Source organism: Salvelinus namaycush, chromosome 8 (assembly GCF_016432855.1).
Source record: "Salvelinus namaycush isolate Seneca chromosome 8, SaNama_1.0, whole genome shotgun sequence".
Classification (NCBI taxonomy): Eukaryota; Metazoa; Chordata; class Actinopteri; order Salmoniformes; family Salmonidae; genus Salvelinus; species Salvelinus namaycush.
In genome coordinates, this window is record NC_052314.1 from 34,871,978 (window position 1) to 34,898,825 (window position 26,848).

General features: G+C 44.8%; 1 pseudogene; it reads left to right on the forward strand.

The window, feature by feature from the left end:
• LOC120052104 overlaps nt 1-2,386 on the forward strand; it is a 165,968-nt pseudogene extending 163,582 nt beyond the window's left edge.
• Nucleotides 2,387-26,848: the final 24,462 nt, after the last annotated feature.

The following is a 26,848-nucleotide window of genomic DNA, read 5'->3' on the forward strand; positions in this document are numbered from 1 at the left end:
GCTTTCAGGGGGATATAGGCTAATAATCGTGCTATTCTCTGTTCTGTATGGGCCAGGCTTGGAATATAGAGTTTGAACGCTAAAACAAGTCAAGACTAGTGATGGTTGATGTTACTGTTTTTGTCGCTGTAGAGCAACGTAATCTCAGAAAGTAGGTCTCTCTATTCTGTGCGTTTGAAAGTGAACACGATATGGGTGTGTGTGTTTGTGACTATAAGAATAAAAATACTATTCAAGCATGTGCATGTGTTTATGAAAAGTGAGAATACTGTGAATGTGTGTGCGTTTGAAAGATAAAATACTATGACAGTGTGTGTGCTAGCACAAAAAGCCTCCGGGAGCTCTCTCTCCTCCTTTCCCACGGTACGTGTCCCATGAGCCTTTGCGGTGACGTCAGGACAGTGGTTTGGGTGGTGTGGTCCCCCCTTTCTGAGGTCACAGGTTCACTTCCTGTCTGTCAGGAACAGGAACATGTTGGTTCTACTCCAATCTGTGTGACCAATCATGTGACTGTCTGTCTGTCTGTCTGTGTCTATCAGTGTTTTAACCTCTCACAATCCCCCCCCCCCCCCCCCCCCCCCATCGGAGCTGATGCTTCAGGAGGAAGAGCCAGAGGACTTGGCCATAGTGACAGGGGAGGTCCATAGTGACAGGGGAGGTCCATAGTGACAGGGGAGGTCCATAGTGTCAGGGAGTTTGTGGAGAAGTCCAGTGGGCAAAACCATTGTGTAAGTATACACACACATGCATGTATGCACACACACGCATGCCATGCATGCACAAACAGAAAAACACACACAACACATACCCGCATCTGTGAGTCAGAGAAGTACCCAGTCAGATGTACACACCTGTGAATGTTCACATCATGTTGTGGTAGAGGCAGATCAGTCAGACAGAGAGGTGTGTGACATGTTTTGTCTGCTACAGACCTTACAGCAACAAACTACCCACCGGAAGGGAAGAGGGAGTGATAAAGAGAAAAGAGATAGAGGGGAAAGAAGAGGACAGATGTAGTTTATGGGAGTTACCCCTGTCACTCAACTAACTGATAACATCTCTCTCTCTCTCTCTCTCTCTCTCTCTCTCTCTCTCTCTCTCTCTCTTTCTCTCTCTCTCTCTCTCTCTCTCTCTCTCTCTCTCTCTCTCTCTCTCTCTCTCTCTCAATGCAATTCAAAGGGATTTTATTGTCATGGGAAACATGTTTAAATTGCCAAAACAAGTGAAATAAACAAAACAACAATGACAAAACCGACAAAGTGAATTAAACAAAACAAACACAAAAACAAACAGACATTAACAGTAAACTTTACACACACAAATAGTTATCTCTCCCTCCCTTTCTCTCTCTCCCTCTCTCTCTCTCCCTATATGTCTATCAATTCAATTCAACGGGCTGTATTGGAATGGGAAACTTATGTTAAATAAACAAAAGTGAAATAAACAATCAGAAAAGAACAGTCAACATTACACTCACATACGTTTCAAATGTTATATTATGGAAATGAACAGTGTTGTAAGAATGTGCAGAGAGCTGAAGTACAAAAGGGAAAATAGATAAATATGGGTTGTATTTACAATGTTGCTTGTAATACGTCTCTCTCTCTCCAGGTGGGAGGGGAAGGATGAGAACGAGGTTGGTCGTTGCCAGTCAACAGGGGTGGCGCACATGAATGTGGACCCCAAGTACTACCGTCCTACTGAAGTGGTGAGTCAAGTGTGTGTGTGTGCGTGTGCGCGTTTTGATGTTGGGGAAGTGTGAAATGCTGTTGACCTAACCTGGCTGTCGATCACAACACACTTTATGCCCCACAGTGACATATGAACTTGGAAATATGTCAGCCGCACTGTGACGCATCAACATAGACACCGGCGCTGTCATACTCACAAACGCACACACACACACCTGTCTCTCTGTATTGTGCACGTAAGGTTGCCCACACACACTCTTGGGTTGCTGACAAAGCTGTGGGCAGACGCACACTATCACAAGCAAAACGAAGAGTGAAAAGATACAGACAAATACCTGAGAATCTCATCACCTGAGAAACTGTGTCTTTTTCTTTCCACTTCTCAGAGATTAGGCTAATCAGATTCATCATGAACAATAACATCCAACATAAATAAACACCGCATGCCACTTAAAAACCGTCTCCCCGACAACCATTCATATCAAACCTAAACCATTACACTAGTTGAGTACCAAAATAAAACCCAGGTGAACGCCTACACAATGTACTCTACACTAACGAGTGGTTGTCTGAGCTCAACCTTAAAGGGATACTTTGGGATTTTGGCAATGAGGCCCTTTATCTATCTCCCTTGAGTCAGGTGATCTCCTGGATAGCTTTTTTTTTGTCTCTGTGTTCAGTTTGAAGGAAGTTAGAGGTAGTTTTGTGAGCCAATGCTTACTTGTGTTAGCGCAATGACTGGAAGTCTATGGGTATTTACTAGCATGCTAGCAGGTACCTATAGACTTCCAGTCATTGCGCCAACGCTAGTTAGCAATTGCGCTAGCGCTAGTTAGCAACTTCCTTCAAACTGCGCGTAGAGACATAAAAATGGTATCCACGAGTTAATCTGACTCTGGAGAAGTAGATAAAGGACCTCAATGCCAAAATCCGGAAGTATCCCTTTAACCAACCCCTGGGACTAGCTGTGACTTGTACTGCAACTACCACAGCCCAGAGAAAATGATAGCTCTATCATCTGAATGAGGCTCCAGTTTATGGCTTAGGCAGTTCGACTGAGCCTCAACAAGACCTGTACACCACAGACAAACAAAAACAGAGACACTCTCCTATTCCACACAGTGACTTATAACCTCAACTAAACCACACCACTTTACGGTTTTACATTGCTCTATCAGCACATATCAAGGGCAACAGTACACTCCCCTACTAACCACAGTTACCACACCATCTTCAATTTCTCACAAATCTGTCAATGAGTGAAAATCAACGCCCAAGCTGGTACCTATTCTCCCAAAAAATTGATTCTGACTAAGCTCCACACCCCCTCCACCCCTCCCCACGCACACACCACCTCTTAAGCACACCTGCACAAGTTATTCCCCCCCCCACCCCCTCTCCCATCCACAACAAATCTGCATGTATCAGTCACCCTCGATAACACTCACCAGACCAGACCAGAGCACACCTGCACAACCCCTCTGCCCTCCCCCAGCCTGCTCCCTCCCTTTGTGCGTGCTCCCCCCTATCACTCTCAGCCCAGTCTGTCCTCCCACCTCTCCTTCCCTCCCTCCCCTCTCCCGAGGGGCTATAGGGAGATAAATGAGCTCATGTCAGACACACACACACACACACACACACACACACTGACAGGGCTAATGACGAATTACACACACATTAGCACACAGCCTGGGGACATACACTCACATACAGTACATGCATTACAGACACTCTCGCATACAGACAATAGATGAGTTGCACATAAACTAGCTGTGCTAGTGACTTGGCTATTATGCAAAGAACCCTCCTATATATGAAGGTATTCGTCTAAAGAGACACTTTTTCAATGATACTCTTGTACTGATGAATTGTATCCTGACGTTTGAAACATGCTCACACACGCACAGAGATGCAGACAATAACAGGTACTTCCAGTTGAGCAGGGGAACAATGCTAAGCCGTCGGAGCAGTGTCACACATACTTCCTGTCTTAGGGGTCAGGGATCAGAGGTTAAATGCTCCTCATTCTCTCTTCTTTCCTTAAAAACTCTCACATCCTGCCTGCCTTCACCTGGAGTGACTCAGTGGAGAGAGAGAGAGAGAGAGAGAGAGAGAGAGAGAGAGAGAGAGAGAGAGAGAGAGACTCTCTTTCTCCTCACCCCCAGTGATCCTGTGTCCAAATACTTTCTTTACCCAGTTCAACCAGTCTGTTTTACAACCATACATGTATTTCTGACAAAACATCCTGCTCCTATTTATATCTCAAGTCTATAAGAGGGAGGACAGTGGTTCTCTCAGGTTTCTACTTTCTCTTCCCAGCCTATAAGACAGATTGCCCCATCCTCAGGTGTGTGTTGAGGTCCATCCCATCCATCAGTCTGCAGAGATTCCTCTATAATCCTGCAGCATCACTCAGCTGGGTCTTAGTCCTAATCCTCTAGGGCCATCTCACAGATCAGAGGGTCCTGGAGTTAAAACACTACCCTAATCCTGTCCCAAACACCCTTGGGTAACCCTACACGCCATCAGGGGAAGCCAGGGGAAGCCCTGACAGAGGGACCCCCCCCCAAACCTTACTCTGTTCTTAAACAATACACCTCACACCTGGAAAAAGAGATTATTCACTACTTTGATACATCTTGCCATCTTGATGTACTACATGTATCACTAGCCACTTTAAACAATGCCACTTTTATATGTTTACATACCCTACATTACTCATCTCATATGTATATACTGTACTCGATACCATCTACTGCATCTTGCCTATGCCGTTCTGTACCATCACTCATTCATATATCTTTACGTACATATTCTTCATCCCTTTACACTTGTGTGTATAAGGTAGCTGTTGGGAAATTGTTAGGTTAGATTACTCGTTGGTTATTACTACATTGTCGGAACTAGAAGCACAAGCATTTCGCTACACTCGCATTAACATCTGCTGACCATGTGTATGTGACAAATAAAATTTGATTTGATTTACATGCGGACTGTATGTTACTCTGTCTCTTTCTGTCTCTGCCTGCCTCCCTCCCTCAACACAGTTAATGTGACAGACTCTGAGACGGCTCTTCACTCAACACAGAAAGACTTGCAGCAAACTGACCAATAAAATTGAGAGCAAATCTAACTCACAGTATACGCTCATACACCCAAACCATACGGTGTTGCATGCCTAAATTTGAGTTCTCTTTCAGCACCTATTGATGGGATATACATTGAAAAGCAACACAACGACAGAGAGGGAGAGCTGGACCTACAGATGTCTACTGGCTGTGTTATGACTGATAACTGTATGGTCTCACACACAATCACCGGTAATCAGATAGATAGAAAGAAAACACTGATATTACATGTAAATCAGAGTACTTTTAACATCAGGTAATAGGTGTTGAAAGAATGGCAACCTAAGTTGACAAAGTAATGTATTAAAGAGAATCAGACTATGAACATGATAAACAACAACCCATACTGTTCTCTCTCCCTGCACGTCTCTGTCTGTAACACTTTCAAATAAGCTTTATAAGCACGAAAAGTCCCAGTAGTTTCCGAATGAATGAGCCCCTGAGCCAAATTGGCGGACAATTTGTGTCTCCCCAATTTGTCTTCAAGTTGAAGAACATGGTGATCAACCAGTTGGGGGTCATTTGAATCACAAAAGACGCCCAAATGGACTGAAACAAACTCACACACCCCTCCAGGCAACTGACAGCACAGCTGTGCTGTTCGTTGTAAACTGAGGTGTCTTAGCCATTTGCCTCCTCTTAAGCACAATCCTAAAGTGAGACAGGCCAGGTTAGGTCATCAGCATTTCACGCTTCCCCAACATCAAAAACACATGCACGCACGCACGCACGCACGCACACACACACACACACACACACACACACACACACACACACGCACACAAACACACATTCGCATTCTTTATTTATGTTGGATGTTATTGTTCATGATGAATCTGATTAGCCTAATCTCTGATAAGTGGAAAGAAAAAGACACAGTTTCTCAGGTGATGAGATTCTCAGGTATTTGTCTGTATCTTTTCACTCTTCAGTTTGCTTGTGATAGTGTTCATCTGCCCAGAGCTTTGTCAGCAACCCAAGAGTGTGTGTGTGTCGTGTGTGCTCCCTCTCCGGCCTCTAGGTCACCAGGCTGCTCGTTATGGCGCACACTTGTCACCATCGTTACGTGCACCTGCGCGTCGTCAGACTCACCTGGACTCCATCACTTCCCTGATTACCTGCCCTATATATGTCACTCCCTTTGGTTCCTTCCCCAGGAGTCATTGTTTCTGTTTCTCGTCTGGGTGCTGTTAGTGTTTCTGCTTTGTATTATGTTCCGTTTTATTTCATTAAAACATTCACTCCCGGAACTTGCTTCCCGACTCTCAGCGCACTCGTTACAGTGTGGGTAACCTTACGTGCACAATACAGAGAGAGAGGTGTGAGTCTGACAGCGCCAGTGTCTATGTTGATGCGTCACAGTACGGCTGACATATTTCCAAGGTCTCACTGTGGGGCAAAAATTGTGTTGTGATTGACAGCTCCTCTCTGCGGTTTGTCTCAGTGCCCTCGGGCAGAGAGGTGAGGAGGAGGGGTGGGCTCAGTGTTACATTGAAATTCGTCCCTTCCCTCTCTGTTTGTTTGTTTTTCTTTATCTAATTTGTCTTCTATACCTGTAGGTCTTTCTCTCGGTGTGTCTTTATTTCTCCTCCTCTTTCTTGTAGCTATTTTTATCGCTATCTGATTATTTCTCACTTCTCCTCCTTTCCGTATCTTTTTGTCTCTGTCTCATTTTTTTTTACCTTCACTTCTGTCTGTCCTGCTCGCCCCTCTCTGCTGGTGTCTCTATGTCTGTCGGAGTGATATGATGCAACAGTCAGGTAGACAGGGAGACTGGTTAGTTGAGCATGGAGGAATTCCCTTCCAGGCTGGATTATATTTGTGGTTGAGTTGCATAGAAGCAACCCTCCTCAACCTCCCTACACACCCACCAACTAGTGAAGGTGAGGTTGGTAGTAAACATGTGAGGTAAAACAGGTGAAGCCCTTATACCTTCTGTTCAGCCCCCGGATCACCCTCTTTATAAGGCCATGTGAGGTCATCAGCATGTTATATTTCTGTGTGTGTGTGTGTGTGTGTGTGTGTGTGTGTGTGTGTGTGTGTGTGTGTGTGTGTGTGTGTGTGTGTGTGTGTGTGAGAGAGAGAGAGACAGGCACAGAGAGTGAAAGAGAGAGACAGAGACAGAGAGAAAAAAAGGAAGAAAAAAACACAGTAACATACAGTATAATTAGTGTTTAATTGTGGATGACATTCTTTCATGGAAACATAATTAGTCTCTATTTCTCATGACCTTTCAAAAGGAGGTGTTTGACGCCGGCCACAAAAGCTAAAGTGATAAACAGCATATCTATCTATATCTGTGTCTAATTGCATCACCCTTTGTGTCACTGGACTTGATCAACGACACAGTGACTGGTGAGATGATTAAAATGCAGTTCCCCCAACCCTGGGTCTCCCTGTCTGTCCATGTTAGAACCTCACAATCCATACCCATATTCACGTCCACACTAAAGACACACCTCTTCACGCAGGCTTACCCAGATGACCTGTTGTCTTAGCTTATCCTCTGTCTAGTTCACTTCCTTGGCTAGTCTGTCATCATGTTTAGTGGTGTCCATGGTTAGCCTGTTTAGTGGACTTTTGAATGTGTGGTCGTATTGCTTTTTATCCTGCTGATTTTCTTCTGCATGTAAAGTGACTTTGGGTGTTGTGAAAAGCACGTACATTCAAATGGATTATTATAATATTAAACAACATTAAATAGCAAGAAGAGTTCCAAGTTCTAGGAAGAAGCCAGAAGCGTATTCCTCAGATTGCTGGGGGGGTTGAAACCTGTTTTGTGATGTCACTGATCTGATGCCGTCCTCGGGGTTGACACAGGTAGAAACAGGAGGTTATTCTTCTCTGTTGTCGTTTGATTGACAGTTCTGGATTGGGCCCACAGCAGAGCCAGATACTAACGTTTTCCCACCATGAGTAATATGGAAGTGAAGGTTACAGTTCATCCAAGTCACGTACACACATTCCCTCCAACACAACACACCCACACATCATAGGACACACAGCCACTTCACTAGGTAGTCTTTGGCTTAGGTGAATATCAGGTCATTTCTAAGGTAGCTTGAAAACCACAACTGCTTTGACCTCCCTATGTGTATACTTTATGCAAGACTTAGAATAGTTAGAATCATTCTACAGAAATAATGACCCAACCTATTTGAAAGAGGTCATGTAATAACACACCACAGTGCAGTGACCAATTAGGAACACAAAAGTTTATTATAAACTGGGTGGTTCGAACCCTGAATGCTGATTGGCTGACAGCCATGGTATATTAGACCGTATACCACTGGTATGACAAAACATGTATGTTTACCGCTCTAATTAGGTTGGTAACCAGTTTATAATAGCAATAAATCATCTCGGGGGTTTGTGATATATGGCCAATATACAACGGCGTATCCAGGCACTGCGCGTTGCGTCGTGCGTAGAACAGCCCTTAACCGTGGTATGTTGGCCATATACCACACCCCCTCGGGCCTTATTGCTTAATTATAACACACTACTGACACATTATAAGTAACACCAGCGTTTCCCCTATAATAATTTAGCAGTGGCGCACTGACACTGCGAAACCGTTGCCACCAAGTCCCCAAATATTCAAAAAATAATAATAATTATTATTATTTTAAACAAAAAAAATTCCCGGGACGCACTTTTCAGATCAGCGTGACAAGTTACAACAAGTTACATATCTTCCCCAGATTCTCATCAGATCGGCCGAGAAACCTCCGAGGTAACTAGCTAGATAGCTTGTAATCCTGGAAGTGTAGCCAACCTTAGTAATAGATGTATGCGATAATTGTTAGCTAAAATACAGCAGTAACGCTAAATCATTTTGGGGGTTAATATACAATTGGCTGGTGATGTCATTGTGATCAAAATATCAAAGAAAGATAACATAATTCACTTTTCATGCATTTTGGAGTAGGCAAAAAAAAAAAGGTGACCTCAGTCTTTCATCATGCCCTGCTACCTCTGCCACCACTGCTGAAGAACAGAGGGCAAACACTGCACGCTGACCCATTAGAACCTACTGTAGACACACCAGCATGACAACGCAACGAGACAGGAGTGATAAGAGAGCAGGGTTTAGAATAGATCTGTGTCTCTCCTCGCTTTTGCATGGACAGAGAGATAAAACTGCAAGGAAGGATACACTACGCACAGATAAACAGATATGGAGAAAGAGAGAGAGAGAGAGAGAGAGAGAGAGAGAAAGAGAGGGGGGGGAGAGAAATAGAGAGAAAGAGAGGGAGGGAGAGAAAGAGAGAGCTAAAAAAAAAAAAGAAAGAAACACAAGTGTGTTTTGCACGATGTGAGAACATGACCGTGGCGGAACTGGATTAGTTGGGTTCACAAACACACCTGTGAGACAGTTTAAAAAAAAACACACCTGTGGATGCAGACTGTTGATAAGAGTACAGATTTCTTAAGTTGGAATCCTCCCCTTTAACTAATGCACGTCATTAACAAATAACTCCATCAACATGCCACACCTCAACAAACTTCTGCCTGAGCAGTGTGTGCGTGCGTGTGAGTCAGGAATATGACATGGAGGGGGGGATCTACAAGTACTAACGTCTTCCTGCTTCCGGGATGTCTGTCATTCCGCACGGTGAGACGTGCGTAAGACGCTCATCAGAAACACACACGTCACTGCATCGTTTATTAAAGCATCCTGATTTAGAAGAGAGAGGGACAGTGACACGAACGCAATAGCTGTAGTGAGTGGAGTCAAATAAACAGTGGTGGTGTTTTGGTAACCTTTCTGAGGGCTGGCTGGGAAACCCCAACCGCCCCGTGTGGTAATGCTGACTGACTGTAGTTCATATCTACTATGACAGAGTGATGAACACACATCAGACAGATCACATACTGTAGATCAGTCAACCAGCTGGATCTCTGCCTAGGAAGATACCTTACAGCACCTGGGTTAGGAGGGTTTAATGAGCGTGACCAGGGAAAACTCTGGGCCCTATAATTTAGGTGGTCTATGTAAGGACTAATCTGTGCTAGTTCAACTCAACCTTGATGAGCCAACCCATCGTTGGATGATGATTGTTTTTGGGGGGGGATTATGTGGTCTCTTGTTACCAGAGAGACAGAACTCGTTTTCTGGCTAGAGCCTTTATATTGAGAATATTGAGTGTGCAAAAAAATGAGGAACACCTGCTCTTTCCGTGACGTAGACTGACCAGATGAAAGCTATGATCCCTTGTTGATGTCACTTGTTAAATCCACTTCAATCCGTGTAGATGAAGGGGGGGAGACAGGTTAAAGAAGGATTTTTAAGCTTTGAGACGATTGAGATTGTGTATGTGTGCCGTTCAGAGGGAGAATGGGCAAAACAAGATATGTAAGTGCCTTTGAAGTGTCAAGTTAAAACCCAACAATGCAATAATCAATAACAACGTAATGCTAGAAAGAAACGCACGTGAGTGATAAGAAGAAATATGAAGAACACAATAAGTAAGTAAATGAGTAAGTAAGCATACTATATACAGGGTCAGCACCAATACCGTAGTTACATGTGAAGGGATACTGGAGTGATGGAGGTAGATATGTATAGGGGTGACTAGGCAACAAATATAAGGTAAACAGAGTAGCAGCAGCTTGTATTTGAGTGGATGTGCGTGTTTGTAGAGGCAGTAGCAATGTATGTTCACATTATGTGCGACTGAGCAGATGATGGAGTGAATTTGTGTGAGTGTGAAGTGCCCTGTCAGTGTGCATAGAGACCGTAAGGTCTACAGACAATAGAAGGTCAATAAAGATAACTCACATAGTCCTCGTAGCTATTTTGTTAGCTATTTATCAGTCTTATTGCTTAGGGATTGAAGCTGTTCAAGAGCCTGTCGGTGCCAGACCTGATGCACCGGTACCGCCTGCCGTGCGGAAGCAGAGAGAATAGTCTTTGGCTTGGGTGGTTGGAGTCTTTAACGGGGGATGGTTGTAGGTACGGTAGTAGGTGCCAGGCGCACCGGTTTGAGTGTGTCGGGAACTGCAACGCTGCTGGGTTTTTCATGCTCAACAAGTACCCTGTGTGTATCAAGAATGGTCCACCACCCAAAGGACATCCAGCAAACACGACACGTCTGTGGGAAGCGTTGGAGTCAACATGGGCCTGCGTCCCTGTGGAATGCGTTCGACACCTTGTAGACGCCATGTCCCGACGAATTAAGGCTGTTCTGAGAGCAAAGGGGTGTGCAACTCAATATTTGGAAGGTGTTCTTATTGTTTTGTACAGTTAGTGTACGTCTACTGCACGGATTCAAATATGGCTCTGGTTTCTGTCTGTGTGTGTGTGGGTCAGAGCTGGGAGGTTCTGGTGTTGGTTTTCATATGCCTCCACTCTGGCGGTCCGGACCTCATAAACCAGGTCCCAGAGTCCTCGTAGTCCTGTCTGTTCCTGGCTCTATGAACCTTGTTGGATCTGTGTCCTCATTGGGCGAGGGAGAAGGATGAGTTGTGCTCTGATTGGGTGAGGGTCAGGGTGAGGCTCTGATTGGGTGAGGCTCACTGTCAAGTTTTGACCTCCTTCTTGTGCAATTCCCCACTTGAAAAGGACAGTCCCTCCACATGAAGATTTTAACTGGATTTCACTCAATAAACAGCCATGGAATCAGTTGTTTGTCTTTTATTTACCATTCTTTGGTTGGCAGTAAACAGGTGAAAAACCTCAAAAAAGAGATGACAAATACAAGTTATTATTTGAGTTGACAGCCTAATTAAATACACAAAATTATCCACATTCACCTCAGATAAACACATTTCTGCCATTATAAAATACAAGGTTTCCACTTTTAAGCAAATGTTTCCCAAAATAGAAACCCACCATTTTTAATCAAATGAGCAGAATCAGTATATTTTTATCTAAATTTGCATTTTAGCCAAATACATTCAAAATATTTTTAGTAGTAAAAAATTACATTTATTTTCTAATCAGTAGTTTTAAGCAGACAAATCTTACATTTTTTAGCCAAAGATTTTTTAGACTATACATTTGTTACTGAATTAAGAACTTGGTTTACTAAGATTTCTACATAGTTTAAATTACTTTTAACCATTTCAAACAAGTTCTTTGTCAACAATGAATTTGGCTCTTCTTACTTTTCCTTTATACCCCACAAACAACATTTGAAGTTATAAATACCACTGCAAAAGTCCTATCAAAGTTAAGAGTCTGTGTTTTCCAGAGTATCATTAGCAGTGCACTGCTTAAGTCAGTCTAGCCAAACATGGCCAATATGGCGCTTACCGGCTGTCTTTCACAGTTTTGTGGAGGGCTTGGACTTGCACAGTCACCTTGATCACAAAGATGAAGTTTCCTTGGCCTTGTGGTGTTATAAATGCTCCTTTCACTGCGGTCTAAAGACAACAGCAGAGCCAGGTGCTGGCACGCCCAGATTACCTGGAAGATTTGTTCCACCTGGTTCACCACTGATTGAAGGAGGAGGAGTTTCACCACTGAGGAGCTCCCAGGCAGTTTGTCAGCACACCTCCCACTCAATCTTCCCACGGGAACCGATGGAAAGATCGTAAATCAGCACCTACATACTGCCGGTCAGCTCCGAGTTTGATCCTCAACTGGTAGCAAGACAACCAGGCGTCGAACATCTCTGTGCAGGACTTTGGTTTGCGTAGCTTCTTTCAGGACTTTGGCCGATGGCCGGTTTAGTGCGGGTTTTGTGACAGGAAGGCAGGAGCTTTGGACCACTTTGACGTTCACGTCTCGAACAATGCCCTTAGCATCTGGATTAACGCTCACCACCCGTCCTAGCTTGAATTGGCCCCTCACTGCATTTTGGTCACACAACCAGACAATATCTCCGACAGCAACGTTGCGATATGAAGTGTGCCATTTACTTCTCAGAAATAAGTTTGGGCCGGCAAGCTAGCTCCAAGACCTCCAGAATTTGTTGACCTGGTTCTGCATCTCTCTGAGTCTCTTGTAAGGGTAGTTCGCAAAGTCAAATGTTCTGATCTCACCGCTTGGAGAGGCCCGGCCCAGGAGAAGTGTGTTGGGTGACACATACTGCACGCTTTCTTCATGGCTCTGCACCCTGGCATCTATTGGGCATTCGTTGGCAAGGTTTGCAGCAAGTTGTAGTGTTGTCTGAAGCTCGCTGTAGCTAAGGCCAGTGTTGTTGCCCAGGCTCTGCAGTGCCTTCTTGAGAATGCGAACAGCGGCTTCAGCAGCCCCATTGCGGTGAGGTGAGTCAGCAGGGTGAATTGTCCACTCCCATTTGGTACCTTTTTGAGCCGACATCTCTTCTATTGAAGTTCTATTCTGAGCATCCAGGAACTGGTACAGCTCACTTAGGACAGGTTTGGAGCCGATGAAGTTTGTCCCCGGGTCGGACCAGATCTTTCTTGGGTGCCCTCTAATTGCAGTAAAGCGTTGGTAAGCCATCAAGAAGCTCTCTGTCGACATTGTGTTGACCAGGTCTGCATGAATTGCCCTGCTGGCCATACAGCTGAAGATGACACCCCACACTTTCATTGAGACCCGTTTCTTGATGTCATCTTTGACAAGGTACGGTCCGAAGAGGTAGACTGTAGTGAACTCGAACGGAGCTGCAGGTGTGGCTCTTTCAGCAGGTCAGTCAGCCATTACCTGTTCGCACCTTCTTGCTCTTGACTTTTTGCAGAAAAGGCAGTTATCCACTACTTTTTGGGAAATTTTTCTTCCTTGGATGACCCAGGCTTTCCTCCTCATTTTCAGCAGGGTTGCAGCCACACCTTCATGACCCTCATCGTGCGCCTCCCGTGCCAATAAAGTAGAGACCCATGCATTGAAAGGCAGAAGGGGAACTGCAGCGCCATCCTCCCTGAAGCCATGGATTCTCCCACCGCAGACTAGGAACCCAGATTCTGGCTCTCTGTACACAACCAAGCGGTCCGTAGTGGTAGTTGGGAACGTCACCCCCTCTTGAGCAGCAAGATAGATGTCTCTTATTGCCTCTTGACGTTCTGTGGCGGTGATAACTCCTTTTGTGGGAATCGCCTCCCACTTTGGGGTCTCGATGGACTTTGTTGCAGATCTAAACTTTTTGGCGGCTCTCCAGATAAAAGCAACAGTCTTGATTAGACACTTTAGGCTACTAAAGCGCCTCTCATCCACCAAGTTTAGGACAGCTGCACCAGCAGGAAATCGTCCCACAAGACTTGGAAGACTTCTTTTCGCTTGGGCTCTGGTGAGTGCTGCCACAAATGACTTCTTTTGCATATTGTTAATGCTCTCTCGAGCTGTCACAGACACATCTTTTGACGACATAATTGGCCACTCGCTCTCTGGAAGATATAGAAACTCTGGCCCTTGCTGCCACTCTGAATGGGCATCAAGTTCCTTTGGCCCACCTCCTCGAGTGATAATGTCGGCTATGTTGAGTGGTCCAGGGATCCACCACCAGTCCTGTAGCCGTGTGCTCTCTTGGATCTCTCCAATTCTATTAGCGAAGAAAGTCTGAAATCCATAGCTTTCTCGCTGGATAGCTCCAAGAACAGTCTGACTGTCTAACAAATGGTACCACCTTTTTATCTGGATCTGGGTATGCTGTTCAAAGTACTTTTTCAGGCGGCTTGCAAAGACTGCACCGCAAAGTTCTGCTTTGACTGCATCCCCCTTCTGGTCTAGTGGTGTCAGCTTTGCTTTTGACTCCACTAGTCGAATTGTTAATTGTTTGTTGCAGTTCCACCGCAGGTAGAGGACAGCACCATAGGAGCTTTCACTGCCATCTGAAAAAGTGACAGCGACTGGTTCAGTTTTTGCCTTTGGTGGAGTAAGAGCTCTTGGGAACATTACTTTGCTTAGCTGGACGTACTCCTCAAAAATTCCAATTGCATCTTTGCGGAGCTCATCCGACAGGGGAAGGTCCCATGTGTCCTTGACCATGCTGCACTTTGATTTTGCCTCTTGGAATGCCCTTCGGACCAAGATAGCCCCTCTTTGCTTTGATGGCGTTGTCAGGCCAACTGGGTCGTACAAACCAGCAACTTGACTCAGCAGTTCACGTCTTGTCAGCGGGTCTGGTGTCTGTGCTCGTACTTCTTCTAGCAGTAAGTCTTGCCCAAGTCTCATCTTTTTCTTCCGCCTGGAGAAGTTGACCCTCACCATGACATGCAACATGTCTTCATCCACAATGTAGCCGAGACCGAGCGCCTTGTTGTCTTCCTCCTTAAGCTGATTTGGCAGGACAACAATATTTGGTGATGCCTTTTCTCTTTCTCCTTTATTTTGGCCTGAGAAGACCCAAGGCTTCAGTGCAAACCCTCCTGCTTTTAGAATCAGCTCCACATTCTTTGTGATGACTTCGAGTTTTTCACGGCAGTTGTGGGATGTCAAGATGTCATCGACGTAGCTGTGCTCATGTAATACTTGGCATTCATCTGTGAGGTGGCTGAATTGAGGCAGGTTAGCCGTCTCCCTCATGGCCAGTTGTGCTATGCACCCTGCTGGCTTGTCCCCGATATTCACTCTGGTTATGGCGTATTGTTCCACCTCATCGCCCTCTGAATCCCGCCACAAGAACCGGTGTAGATGGACTTCCCTCTCCTCGAGCCACACAGAATTGTACATTTTTCTGACGTCTCCTAGAGCGGCGTAGGAGCCTTGGCTGAACTTGAGGAGGACAGCTCGAATCGGATTGAGAACGTCAGGGCCTTTCATCAGAAGGTCATTGAGACTTTGGCCTTTGTACTTCTGACTGCTGTTCCAGACAAGTCTTACCGGAGTTGTAACAGAGTGGGGGTTGGGTGCGATAAGATGACTAATATACCAGACAGGTCCATTCCAGTTGGTTAGATCCTCTTTGGTCAGCTTTCTTGCAGCCCGGCGGTCAACCATTTCGTGGACTTGAGCACCATAGGCTTTTTTCCACTGCGGTTCTTTGGCGAGCTGTCTCTCTGTTCTGAGAAAGGTTGCCTCCACTGCTTTTATGTTGTTTGGCAATGTAGATGGGTCAATGAGCCATGGATACCTTGCATGCCAGTGTGGACTATCACTGTGGTCATCAGCACCAACATAAGTCAGGCCACCCTTAACAACTTCCAGCTCCCTTTCTTCAGCCAGAGTCATTTCTTTGCCACCAAGTTGACAACTGCCGCAGCGACATCCTCCACATTTTGGGGTGCAGGGGGCGCCAATGCTATCCCATCTCCACCACTCAATAAAATCCCGAGTGGAAATAGCAGAATAAGAAGACTTGATGGTAGGTTTGGCGCAGATATGTTCTTCATACATCAATGCTGCTGTTCTCATGGATCTGGCGAAGTGCGCTCTGGACTGATGTGCTGTAACTGTAGCCTCTTCAAACAGACCAGGGTGTGTCCCTGCAATTGTCTTTCCCAATGGCCCATCCCATAGTACAAGGTCCCCAACGGTGCGTATTTTCTGTGGGACCAGTCGCCCTTCCTTATGGCTTATCAAAAGCTGTATCTGTCTTGGTCTAACAAGTTCATTTTGGGGGACATCTGGAAAGAATTTTTGGAGTCTTTTGGCTGTCACATGTTTGTGAATCTCTGCAATGCTGTCCAAACCATAGCAGAGGAGTTGGTGGGATCTGACATTGCCTTGCTCTGTGCGGACCCGGATCTTTAGGAGGTACCGTTTTGTGGTGACTTGAACTTTCATTCCTCCCACACCATGGACAACAAGGGTTATGGCTTCACTTCTAAGGTTCAAACGATCAGCTGCATCATGAGTTATATAGTTTGTATCCGATGCCAGGTCGATCAAAGTCCCAACTTTTTGTCCTGCATTGGCCGTGACCTCTAAGAGCATCATGATGACTGGCCACGCCACTATTCCATTCTCTGCTAGAAGACTGGGTTGGTTGGACACAAGAGAGGTTCTGGCTATAGTGTTGCAAAAGGCATTGCAACACTTCTCTGCAAGTTCAGGTGAGAGACTTTTAATGAACTCTTCTTGGGCTTGGGTATAACGCTCTCTTGTGTCACCTCCCACTTTGCTGTTATTGGACCTCTGGACGACATTCCCTTTGGATGTACCAGCTCTCGGGCAGAGGTAATAGTGGTGTTCTGCAGCACGCTGTTCTATGCAGTCTGGCCTCCTGCACAGAAACTCTGATTTACAATAGTCACCTTCCTTGTGAATCTCCAGGCATCTTTTGCAGGCTCCCAGCTTCCTGACAGCATCTCTTTTCTCTGACAGCTTAAGCATGCGAAACTTTTGGCAGAAATATAGCCTTTTCTTATGCTTGCAGTCTCCGCAGACCACACATCCTTGAGCCTGGTCGCTTAGTTGGGTGGAGGTTCTGGTTCGAGCTTGCCGAGGTTCAGATTTCGGTTTTGGTTCCTCCTCTCTCAGTTGGTCCAGCTTCTCATAGATGGCTTCTTGACCTTGAAGAAACTTGTGGAGGTAGTCAAATCGCTTGTCTTCTTCAGCTTCATCACCTTTGCCAGCTACAAGAAGAAGCCATTCCTTCTTCAGGCCATCAGGAAGTTTACTCTCTATTGTCTTTGTTACAAGAGGGTTCTTTATAGCACCGGTCTTGCCAAGCTCGTTCAGATCGACCAGGGCTTTTTCTACTGATTGGATGAGCTCAACAATCCTCCTGGGCTGGTTACCTTTAACTGCTTGGAGTCTTTGGAGCTCTTCTACTATCTCAAGGGCTATAGTTGTCTTATTTCCAAAGCGGTTCTCCAAGACCCGGAAAACCTCCTCAGCAGTTGTGTAAGTTGTCAGGTGAAGGTCTCGTATGGTCTTCTCATCCACACTGTCGAGAAGTTGGAACTTTTTAACCTCTCTGGATCCAGTAGGTTCTCCCTGCATCTGGAGCGCTTCCCAGTCTTTTTTCCACCGGTGAAACTCTCGGCGGATGCCAGAAAACTTTGGGAGGGCAGCAGGCTTTAATTTAATTGCTGGTGTGGCCACAGAACTGTTTGAAGTAGTACTCAATCTGCTGGTTTCTCCTCTAACGTGTGCCCCTGTAAAGTCTGCTTGTCTTATTGTGAGATTTGGCAGGATAGTTTCAAGGTCTTTGATACGACTTTGGAAATGTAGTTGCTCTGCTGGGGGGGCCCAGCACTTCCAATGTTTATGCACCTCCTTCGCAGCCTTCACAAGTTTCTCTAGTTGTCCGATCATGAAGAGATATGCATCTGGGTTTTTACTTGGGTCCACAGCTCCCACGTTTTCTGCTTGCGACTCTGCTGTTGTAATTGCTTGTGTCAGTTCATATTCCCCGAAATTGGCCCACAATGTCTTTTGTATGAGGTCCTTTAGCTCTTGCAGTTTTTTCCTCACACTCATTGGCTGTTTTGACCAAGTCAGACTTCTGCTGCTCGCTCAACTCCTCTGCATCAGAGTTTTCTTCAATACATTGCCCCTCTACATCATCGTTGGCTTCCAGGACTCCAACTTCTGCAGTGAGCTTCCTAAAATTGTCTCTGAGCTCCTCTTCTGACATCATTGTATGCATTCGTAGCACATTATTGGCCAGACGGGAAAACTGACGCTTCGCTGATGTCCTTGCGGTCTTTAGCTGCTCCACCAGTAATGAATCAGCCATTTCAATCACAGCAGCAGGCGGGAACAGTCTTTACTTGTCCTCTGGACACGTGTGGTCACTTTTCTGGTCCTTTTCCAGTCTTGAGCCACGGTTTTTCACTGTCAAGTTTTGACCTCCTTCTTGTGCAATTCCCCACTTGAAAAGGACAGTCCCTCCACATGAAGATTTTAACTGGATTTCACTCAATAAACAGCCATGGAATCAGTTGTTTGTCTTTTATTTACCATTCTTTGGTTGGCAGTAAACAGGTGAAAACCCTCAAAAAAGAGATGACAAATACAAGTTATTATTTGAGTTGACAGCCTAATTAAATACACAAAATTATCCACATTCACCTCAGATAAACACATTTCTGCCATTATAAAATACAAGGTTTCCACTTTTAAGCAAATGTTTCCCAAAATAGAAACCCACCATTTTTAATCAAATGAGCAGAATCAGTATATTTTTATCTAAATTTGCATTTTAGCCAAATACATTCAAAATATTTTTAGTAGTAAAAAATTACATTTATTTTCTAATCAGTAGTTTTAAGCAGACAAATCTTACATTTTTTAGCCAAAGATTTTTTAGACTATACATTTGTTACTGAATTAAGAACTTGGTTTACTAAGATTTCTACATAGTTTAAATTACTTTTAACCATTTCAAACAAGTTCTTTGTCAACAATGAATTTGGCTCTTCTTACTTTTCCTTTATACCCCACAAACAACATTTGAAGTTATAAATACCACTGCAAAAGTCCTATCAAAGTTAAGAGTCTGTGTTTTCCAGAGTATCATTAGCAGTGCACTGCTTAAGTCAGTCTAGCCAAACATGGCCAATATGGCGCTTACCGGCTGTCTTTCACAGTTTTGTGGAGGGCTTGGACTTGCACAGTCACCTTGATCACAAAGATGAAGTTTCCTTGGCCTTGTGGTGTTATAAATGCTCCTTTCACTGCGGTCTAAAGACAACAGCAGAGCCAGGTGCTGGCACGCCCAGATTACCTGGAAGATTTGTTCCACCTGGTTCACCACTGATTGAAGGAGGAGGAGTTTCACCACTGAGGAGCTCCCAGGCAGTTTGTCAGCACACTCACTCTTTGGGTTTTTTAGTGGAACCGCTTCTTCAGGGGTTTCAGCATCACAACTGGGACTCTGCAAAAGCCGCCATGACCCAACGTATGACCCCACCTCTCTCCATCTACTACACTGAAACCCTTATGTACAGCCTTAATCCCTTAGCGCTCACGGTCAGTGTTGAACCTGTCCTGCTATACTCTACATACCAACCGACCCCCTTCCCAAAAAATATAAATTTTAGATTTCCAGCCCGAAATTGTTCCAAGAGAAACGGTGTCATATTAAGTTTCCAGAAGATTCTTGACGCAAATGACAAGAAAAGCAGGTAAACCACTCAGCCTCAGTGTGAGCATATGAGTGTGTGGGTTTGAATATGTGCACACACATTTATCGTGTGTAGTAATCATTCCTTGTGCTCCGAAAACCTCCACAGCGTGCCTGTTTGTGGCGTAATATCTGGTGCTTGACGAAGCTTGAATTATGGCCGTTATTTCAAAGTTTCCGAGTATTAGGATGGAATTCCGTTTCCTCTCCAGACATTCTACAGAGAGACCATTCAGCTGATCTGCACGCCAAATGGCACCCTATTCGGTATATAGTGAACTACTTTCGACCAGGGCCCATTGCGCTCTGGTCAAAACTAGTGCACTATATATGGAATAGGGTGCCATGTGGGACATAGCCGCTGACAATCCTTAGAAACCTCTCGTTTCCCTTCTTATCACTTTATCCTGTTACAAAACATCTGAGGAGTCATAATGAGGAATCCATAATCTCTACCTTATACTGCATAGCAACAAATAACACCAATAACATGAGCCAAAATACCAAGATAAAGTATTTTTCAAAGGACCAGTTTCGTCAAAGTAAATAATGGCACAATAAACCAATTTTTGAGAAAAAATGACCTGCCATAATCAAAATAATCAATTTCGACCTATTAAGGCCAGGTACGACATCCTTATGGGGTCATATTTGAATGGGACGTGTTAAATGAGGAAGACACATTTCGGTTGAATGTATTCTGTTGTGCAACTGACTAGGTATTCCATTTTCCTTTCACTTTTATTAGCTGAAAGGTATTTAAAAACCATAGAGCTAAAACAATAAACTGACTAACAGGCTGCCACAACCTATTCTCTTTTTAACAGCTAGCTAAGATGGAAATAAAATCCCACCCTGTTAAAGGGGCTTACAGAGTGCAGCCTCAGCACTTTTCACTCCAGACTTCCATGGTTCAGGTGGAGGTCTCTGGTCTCCGCTGCACTGGCTCAACCCACAGACTGCGCATCCCACCTGGCCTCAAGTCCTACCCAACTCCCTGGCTTCCCCACGGCTACCCGGGGCTCTCACCGCAGCACTGCCCGAACCAGACTCAGACTCCAACAATGACTGGCTCTCTAAACCTCTACCTGTCAAGACCAGCCAGCTGTGAAGTGCGCTAAACTATTCTATTATATTCTAAGTCTAAATAATAACCATGTATGTAAGTAATTGCGAATAATTGTCATCTCAAAACCTTTGGGAGCAATAGTTGGGAGCAATAGTTCTTAGCATGACTCAATACATGAATCGGCACATAATTAAAACATTTTTTTACATACTGTAGATCCCTTTTCTTTTGGGCCAGCACATTAACAAGTTATTATGAAAACCATAGGCCATTAAATGAAACAGTTTTAAATCAGAGGTGGTGTTGTGGTAAGAGAACTTGTTATTCAGACCGACTGTCCTTTCCTGCTCCAGAGGGGTGTTAGACTGCAAGCCAAATAGCATCCTATTCCATACATAGTGCACTACTTTGCGCCCTGGTAAAAAGTAGTGCACTATATAGGGCAGGGACGGGACCAATACAATTTTTTATTTTTTTATTATTTTTATTATTGGGAACTGAGTCTGGGTCTCAACTTACAGTTAAGAGTTAGAATAATAGAGGTGTACTCAAGGTGCAATTTCAAAATGTGGTTGTGCATCAGCAGTTACTAAATTAGCCCATGTCAGTAAAAATACATTTGATTGGTAAGTTAGTCTAGCAGCCAGCTAAACTCGTAGTAAGCATGGTCGAATTACCAACCAGGGTGGGGCCCATTCATCAGTTATCATTTTAAAAACTGCAAACATTTGCCTCCACCCTATGGCAAAATGTGTCGAATTGATGGAAACTAGCTGTAGAACTGCACATTTTTCTCTCCACCCCATGGCAAAATGTATAGAATTGCACTAAATTAACTTTAAAATGAGCCACTGCAGCTCCTCATGATGAGTTCAGTGTTTTTGTTGCCCCCAACCCCATCAAAGTTGCCCATTCCTGATATAAGGATATAAGGAATGCCATTTTGGACACAGTCAGCCAGTTTGCAGACGTTGATAGATTGAGGTGAACATCTGAACACCAGACAGACATAAAGAACCTATTTCTTATTTTATGAGGGCCCTGATTTATCCTCAGAACAAGCTTTGTCGAGCAGCGCCCTGTTCCACTCCGCTTGGCCCTTAAATTTACGATGTTTGACACCAAACTGGCTATCAGCACTAGAGGCTATGGATGTCTGGCAGCAAACCACACTTCTTTCACACAAAGGAAGCATGAAATATTCGCAATATTTTAAAAGGTTTCCTTATATTAGGGAGGAATTGGATGTCCTTTCCAAGACTCGAGGGTCAACCTAGAGCCAATCACGTTCCTTCACCTGGAATTTTGCTTTCTGGAAGAATCCCTGTTATGTGACCAGGGTTGCATCCTATTTCCTATATAGTGCACTACTTTTGACCAGAGCCCTATGGGTACAAAAGTAGTGCGCTATTATAGGGAATAGGGTACCATTTGGGACGCGAACCAGGCTTCTCAGAGTGGATGTAATTACAGGATGTCTGCAATTCAGTATGCGATTTGAAGTTTTGTCATAATTCAGTCCAGTTCTGTTTGTTCGGCACTTTTAATCTACATAGACGTCAACTTCCCAAAAGTACTTCCCTGCCTACTGATATGTGGTTAGTGTCCCCTCCTTTAGGGGAAAGCCACCATTTTCTAATCAGCCTATAGGCAGGATCTCAGTTTGAGCCCACCACTTCCCAGTGACACCCCCCTTAGCACTCAGATCTGTAGCCATGAAGTCCTTTGAAAGGCTGTTCATGGCTCACATTAACACCATTATCCCAGAAACCCTAGACCGCTCAAACAGATCCACAGATGATGCAATCTCTATTGCACTCCACACTGCCCTTTCCCACCTGGACAAAAGGAACACCTACGTGAGAATGTTATTCATTGACTACAGCTCAGTGTTCAACACCATATTGCCCTCAAAGCTCATCACTAAGCTAAGGATCCTGGGACTAAACACCTCCCTCTACAACTATATCCTGGACAACACATTTGCCACGCTGATCCTCAACACTGGAGCCCCTCAGGGGTGCGTGCTCAGTCCCCTCCTGTACTCCCTTTTCACCCACGACTGCATGGTCAGGCACGACTCCAACACCATCATTAAGTTTGCAGATGACATAACAGTTGTAAGCCTGATCATGGACAATGACGAGACAGCTTATAGGGAGGAGGTCAGAGACCTGGCCAGGTGGTGCCAGAATAACAACCTGTCCCTCAACGTAATCAAGACAAAGGAGATGATTGTGGACTACAGGAAAAGGAGGACCAAGCACGCCCCCATTCTCATCAACGGGGCTGTAGTGGAGCAGGTTGAGAGCTTCAAGTTCCTTGGTGTCCACATCACCAACAAACTAGAACCGTCCAAACACACCAAGACAGTCGTGAAGAGGGCACGACAATGCCTCTTCCCCCTCAGGAACTAAAAATATTTGGAATGGGTCCTCAGATCCTCAAAAGGTTCTACACCTGCAGCATCGAGAGCATCCTGACTGGTTGCATCACTGCCTGGTACAGCAACTGCTCAGCCTCTGACCGCAAGGCACTACAGAGGGTAGTGCATAGGCTCAGTACATCACTGGGGCTAAGCTGCCTGTCATCCAGGACCTCTATACCAGGTGTCTGAGGAAGGCCCTAAAAATTGCCAAAGACTCCAGCCACACCAGTCATAGACTGTTCTCTCTGCTACCGCATGGCAAGCAGTACTGGAGCGCCAAGTCTAGAAACAAAAGGCTTCTCAATAGCTTTTACCCCCAAGCCATAAGACTTCTGAACAGCTAATCAAATGGCTACCCGGACTGTGCATTTTTTACTTATTTTCTTTATTTAAAATGTTTTATTTACTTATCTATTGTTTACCTAATATAATTTTTTACTTAAAAACTGCACTGTTGGTTTAGGCCTTGTAAGTAAGCATTTCATTGTAAGGTCTACACCTGTTGTATTTGGCGCACGTGACAAATAACCTTTGATTTGATTTAGTGTAGTCTCTCTCCTGTCCTAATGTATCTCTGTGCACTCTCATCCCGGTCGCCAAGGCAATGAGAAGCTGTGTGTGTCGGAGCGTCGCCGTGGTGATGACAGCTCCCCTCCGCAGCTCAGCTCTGTGTTCGTCATCGCTGGAGTCCCATTTCCATACAGCTGCTTATCTGATGCTGCCCAGTCAGCGCCACACTTCCTCCCAGCTAGTTTACACTATCACTCCCTACCTCCCTCACTTTCTCTCTCCTACCCCCTCTTTCTCACTATCTCTCTTCCTCATTCCCTTACCCCTCTCCCTGCCTCTCCCTTCGACCTCTACCTACCTACTTTCCTTTCTCTCTGTCCTTCTCTCTATCTCCCTGTGTTTTTCTTTACTCCCCCGTCTGTAGTAACAGATCATCCCTCTCTCTTTCCCTCCCTCTCACGCAGTATTTTACAGCCCAGATTAGCCACTGTAATGAAGGGCCTGTTAGTATGAAAGTGTTGTAAATATTTAGTGTTGTTTTACACCCTGCGAGGTGTGTGTTTTCAGTGTGTGTGTGGACGTGTTTAACTATTCTTGTGGTGACTTCTGGTCCCCCTCATAGTAAACAAACAAAAATTTGAACAACTGGGAACATTTTGTTAGTCCCCACAAGGTCAAATGCTATTTCTAGGTGGTTTATGGTTAAGGTTAGAATCAGTGTTAGGGCTAGAATTACATTAAGGGTTAAGGTTAGGTTTTTGGGTTAATGTTAGCGTTAAGGTTAGGGTAAGAGTATGGGATAGGGTTAGGGGTTAGGGAAAATAGGATTTTGAATAGGACTGAATTGTGTGTCTCCTCAAGGTTAGCTGTGTGTGTGTGTGTGTGTGTGTGTGTGTGTGTGTGTGTGTGTGTGTGCGTGCGTGCGTGCGTGCGTGCGTGCGTGCGTGCGTGCGTGTGTTTCAGTGTGTGCGCGTGTGATTTCCAGTCTCTGTCAATTAACCTGCCATTAATCTGTTGTTTCTGTGCTAGAACTGTAATTAACATGGATTAAATAAGAACCACAGTGGGATTAAAAAGGATTAGTGTTCAGAGTGAACACACGCACACCTGATACACCTGGCTGCCGTAGCTCCAGGTAATACTAAGTTGTCTGCCTGTCAGATGGTTTACTGTTGAGGTCAGATACTAATAGTTTGGTTGAGTGTTTTGTTTTGGCCTTGCTAAGTGGCTTGTTTTGCATTTAACTCTCATATTGTTGGTTTTTGTAGTAATGTCCCCTGTGGGCATCCATACTTATAGAGGTGTACTCTAGGAGTAGATCATCTTTAACGCCAGGATGGCCACAGTGCTCATGTGATATAGCTCTTTGGTAGCACTTGTTACCGGAGTCACTCTTACGGATCAACATTCCCCTTTATATATGGTGAAAAGCATGAGCTGGAGCACATCCACCAAACAAGTTAGTAGAGTGGAGGGCAACTCAGTTGGGCTTCAACCCCTGACATCACATAAACACACATAAGACATGGAAAATGTGTAGCGTTTCAGGAAATGAGCTTTAAAACAGCAAAAGAAATCTCTGCCCCATGCCAAATGTGTAGAATTGGAGGAAATTCGCTTCAGAACTGCTATATATATTTTGTTACTACTGACAATATTGATCTCAATATTAGGATGGTGTTCATAATGTTTTGTGCACTCAGAGTATATTTCATTGTTTCCATTTCATTTCATGTTTGTTACTTTTGGTTATATTTTGGTTCAGTAAGCATCATCAATTACGGGAACGTAAGTGCCTGCTGATAAACTGTGAAAAGAATATGTTTATTTGTCAGACTTGTTCATAAAAAAGACATACAGGTAGCATGCGAGCACAAACAACAGAGTTGGACTGTAAAAGTTGGACGTTATCTCATTGTCTTTCAATGGCAGGAGACCTGCTGTGGCTCTCAGGGCCACGCCATACAGGTCAACGGTCATAGAGACTTCCAGCCATGAGTGTCGAGAGAGAGAGAGAGAGAGAGAGAGAGAGAGAGAAGACAGAGCGTTTCCGACTTAGGGATACCACTCCTCAGTCGTTCACCACATGTGAAGTGAAGTGAATCTGGGTGACGGGCTCTTACCATATAGAGGATTTAAGAGGAAAACCAGGGTGTGTGCATGTGTGTGTGTGAGGATTTAGAGACGGGGAAAAAGAGGGAGAGGGCTGAGATATGCAGTTGACCTTTAACCTCTAGAGGTGGCCGTAATGTGACCCTGTGTGCCTATTGTGGCAAGAGGGCAGGGAGGTAAGGGGGTAGGATGGGTATGGAGAGAGGGGTGAGGAGGGAAAGAGATTAGGGGGAGAGGGAAGGAGTGTGGGGTAGGTGATTGAAACTTCCTGTGGTCAGTGTCGACGCAAATCACACAAATCACACAATCTCTTTCACTCTCTGTGCCTGTCTCTCTCTCACTCGCGCTCTCTCTCTCACACACACACACACACACACACACACACACACACACACACACACACACACACACACACACACACACACACACACACACACACACACACACACACACACACACACACACACACACACACACACACACACAAGCACAGTCTATAGATCGCAGTTAGTTTATCCAGAGTCTCTCAGGTGAGGCCTTCAGCCCTGGGCGTGTGCGTGTATGCGTATGGGCATACACACACGCGCGCGCACAAATACACACACCATTATGAGAAACAAACACACAGATACCTCAACTAACCCTGCTACTACTGCCGCATAGACGTACATTAAGCAAAAACAGAAGTTATTTTCTAGCCAAATCATTTAACTCACTGGCTGATGATTTAAATCACGGATCCTTTGTTCTGTAATCCCTCAACACTCAACTGGTTTAATCTCGATCCAATATAACACTGTTTATTTTCTTTAGGACCCTTTGATTGTCCATGACAATTCAATTTCAAGTAAATATGAAAATGACAGTGAGTTTATCGCTGCTGAACAAAGATTCTAAAGAGGAGACAAACGTCACAGCGCTCAACGGCCCAGCGCCATGCAAAATAGAAACACGGGTGTAGCGTCACCGCTAACCTATTAATATTT